At 38.4% G+C, this 4,069-nt stretch overlaps 1 pseudogene; it reads right to left on the bottom strand.

Moving 5' to 3' along the window:
• Nucleotides 1–481: 481 nt before the first annotated feature.
• On the bottom strand, nt 482–1,143 carry LOC141134427 (zinc finger CCHC domain-containing protein 17 pseudogene; annotated as a pseudogene).
• Nucleotides 1,144–4,069: the final 2,926 nt, after the last annotated feature.

Here is a 4,069-nt window from a genome sequence, read left to right as displayed (position 1 = left end):
GATCTCCCGGGGTCCTACTAAAGGAGCAGCAGGAGGATTGCTCACATGTCTACTTCATATTACTGATAAATTTCCTGTTTTAGAGACTGTTTTTTTGATTTGTTAAAACCGGAGGGTGCAAAATCTGGTGCAGCTGTGCGTTGTAGTTATTCAGCTTCTAACTTCATTTTGTTCAATCAAGCTTTGACAACAAATAAACTGGAAGCTGATTGGTTTCTATGCAGAGTTGTACCAGATCTTGCTCTCTCTAGTTTTAGTAACGCAATCTCTCTGAGTTTATATATAAGACCAATTGCATTCACTCGGGACATTTCTGCCATTTAGATTTGGGGACTATTAATTTTGGGGCAGTGCATTTTTGTGCCCTTACTTTCTTTATGTATAATTCTTTTGAACTTTAAAAAAGGTCTAGAAGAAAATAAATAATATATGTAGCCACACAACAGGACAAAATCAATGTAAATAAACAGTGACCTCTTATTCAATGTCTTTGTTTGTATTTTTTATGCTTCTTATTCTTTGAGCTTTTTTGGGTCTTCTCTGTATGTCGTTTTTTCTTTTTGGCAGGCTCAGAGTTGCTATCAGAGCTGGAAGTAGATGAGCTCTCAGATTCTGAGGAGACCTCCCTGTCCCTGCTGTGCTTCTTTCCTGCTTCTTTTTCTTCTTAGCAGTCTTTGCAGAGTTTGTTTTGTCTTCTTCAATCTCATCCCCATCTGGTACTAAACTGTATTTTGTTCCTCCGGGTTGCATAAAACAGTAATTCGCAAAGTGCCCTTTACATCCACACTTTTTACACACAGTGTTTAGTACAGCCTCCAGTGTTATCTTCCGCTTGCTGTAGTCCTTAAACTCTCATCTCTTTCATGCATCCTGTTTCAAGTTACACCACATTGTTTGGATATATATCTTTCCTTGTTCCTTGGTTGACAACCTTCATGGATAAGAAGATTTTCTGCTTCCCATCTTTTACCTCATTACCAACGTCTATTACTTCTGAAAGATGGTCAAATGAGAAAATGGCATGTGCGTTCTGTAAGCAAGGCCTTGCTTTGTGCAACCTGGAATTTTAATAAATGCTCCATAATCGGTGACATTTGCAACCTCGCCTTTGAAGATTTCATATAACTCTGGAACATTATCCATTTTTTGAGTATTGTAAAAAATTGATGGCTCTAAAGTACACATATAATTTTTTTCCCACGTTTCAAAGTGTTTTCTAACCCTAGTTCTGAGATTCGACTTGCAGCTTGCCTTGGCTGTGAGAACTTTCCCAAGAGAAGCAATGACAGGAGGAATGCAGAGGCTGACGCCCTTTTCTCTGCATTCCTTTCGCATTGCTTGTCTCGGAAAAGTGCTCACAGCTGAGACAATTTGCAGTTATGAATCCTCCATCTTTTTGATAGCTGTTGTCTGATCAGCCATGGCAGGAGAGGAGGGGACAGGTCAGACCTTATAACTAGGGTCAGAAAGCAGTTGAAACATGGGGGCAAGTACTTCATGAGAACCCCCCCCCCTTTCCCCTCCTTCGGTGGTCAATCCAACAACAGCTATTAGGTAAATGGCTGGTTCATAGATGTAGCTTGTTTCGGCTGTAAACTTTCTAGAGATAAGCAATGGCAAGAGTAATGCAAAGGCTGTCACACCACTCTCTCTGCATTCCTCTTGTCATTGCTTGTCTCAGGAAAGTTCTCACAGCTGAGAAAAGCTGCAGCTATGATTCAACCATCTTTTTCATAGCTGTTGTTGAATCAGCCACAGCAGGAGGGGAGGGAGGCAAGTTGGATCTTATAACTAAGGCTGGCCATACACTACAGTATACAATTTTCTTGTACAATTTTCCTTTAGATTTGTCAAACTCATATAATATGAGGTCGATCCTAAACACCTTTAATTTGTATGCAATCAGGCAGGCCCTTGCACTACATAGTTGAAGGTAAATCTGAAGGAAATTGAATAAGAAAATTGTATAATGTATGGCCAGCTTTAGGCTAGAAAGCAGTTATAAAAATGGACACATTACTACATGCACATTGCCCTATAACGGACAGACCTGTAAAATAAACATTATAATGATAGCTCTTCCATAAAATGTGAGTCACCTGGGAAAAAGAGAAAACTTTGTACTGTACCAAATCTCCTGAAAACACCATGTAGACAATAAGGTAAAATAGCGAACAAATCAATGCAATCCTCAATTTAAAAAACATTACTACAAAATTGTGAGTTTACATAAATTGTAACAACGCATTTGATTAACAATTATTTCCTTTATAAATTGAGATTTTATTTCCATATAAAGCATTTGTCCTAGCTTGTTTTGTATGTTACTTGACCTACCAAGGGTCTTGCTGGATTCACCCACTGGCTGTCAGAGGTGCCCAATAAAAGGAAAAATTAAATAAAAAAAACCCAAAAAGCCTTCAAGTAGTTATTCTGAGTTGTGCTGCTGCCTCGGTTTACAGTGCTGCAAAAGGTACTGGCCATAAGCACTTTACAAAAATATGTACCATTTATTTTCTTTTGTTATTTAAAAGCTTTTTTCCATTTAAAATGTTTTGTTAGAACATCCTTGAATATATATAGAATTACACTTTGTTCTTTCATAAAGTTCTATTTTATTTGTTTTAGCGTTATATTTCAAAACTTAATTGTTTTTCCTTATTTAATCACTTGGAATTGACATTGGACATCCACTTGTTTTTATTGTTATTACAGAGCTACAAATCACATTCTGACGTGGTCCATGAATGCAGTTTCTTTTCATACACAGAAAATAGTGCTGCTCTTATATCATCTTTAAACAAACAGGAGAAAAAGTTGGCTATCAAATAGATTGTATACAGTATGCAAAAAGGTGGAGTGCTAAACAAAATTGCTTATAATGTGATATAAAAAGTCCAACTGTAGAAATCTCAGATCCGTGATAATGCAGGTAGTTTCAAAAAACCCTCCACCTCGTGTGTGCACTGTCACCACAGGCAATCTAGACTCTTACTAGAGAGCCTGGACCCTTTATTATGACGGGTCAAACAGGCTTGATGTAATAATCTTTCCCGGGGTCATCAGCTGGAGATGTGTCCTCAGATCAAACAGGGCATTAGCTGGATATTCAAACCTGACTTCATCCATCCCACAAATAGGCGGCCGCCATATAGGACATCCAGACAATGTGCATAAGAATGCGATAGCAGGAAACAGCTCTTTACCCGACTGGTTTCGTCATAAAGAGGACTTCTTCCGGAGGCATGCACATTGCCTGGATGTCCCATATGGCGGCCACCTATTTGTATACAACGCTGTTTTTTATCTAAATCAATGTGCAATACCTTTTATTAAATTAGCTTTTTGGGATTTTACACTGGTGTCTGGTGTCTCTTAAATTTATATGATTGATCTGATCATGGGGTGGATGGAGACTGGTTTAGATATCCAGCTAATGTCCTGTTTGATCTGAGGACACATCTCCAGCTGATGACCCCGGGAAAGATTGTTACATCAAGCCTGTTCATAATAAAGGGTCCAGGCTCTCTGGTAAGAGTCTATATTGCCTCAGGTGACAGTGCAGGCATGAGGTGGAGGGTTTTTTGGATTTACCTGCATTATCACAGATCTGTGATTTCTACAGTTGGACTTTTTATATCACATTATAAGCAATTTTGTTTAGCGCACCACCTTTTTGAATATGCTGTTATTGTGATTATATTTCACTTTAGTGGTGCTACTGAACTATATACTGCACACCGTAATGGTTTTGATTGATATCAATTTTTTTGTATGACTTTCACATGCACATGCACAGTATTCAGTATTCCTTTTTTGTATATCAAATAGATTGGGTGAAAAAAACAAAACAGAAAACTTTTGTACCTAGTATAGACAAATTTACTGAAACATTCCCAGTTGACACGAAACACTGAGATTGTGCTTTCTCAATTCAATAAAGGTTCTATTACATGGATCTGTTGAAATGGCCAAAGGCCAACTTTTGTGCAGCCATTGGCTTCCGCTATTGTCAATTAAATCCAATGACGTGGGCACTGGGGGGGCGGGGCTGAGTCCTGCAATCGGC

The sequence above is a fragment of the Aquarana catesbeiana genome, linkage group LG03 (genome assembly GCF_042186555.1).
Source record: "Aquarana catesbeiana isolate 2022-GZ linkage group LG03, ASM4218655v1, whole genome shotgun sequence".
Lineage (NCBI taxonomy): Eukaryota > Metazoa > Chordata > Amphibia > Anura > Ranidae > Aquarana > Aquarana catesbeiana.
The sequence above is the reverse complement of the archived record's forward strand: the minus strand, read 5'-3'. Positions and strand labels throughout refer to the sequence as shown.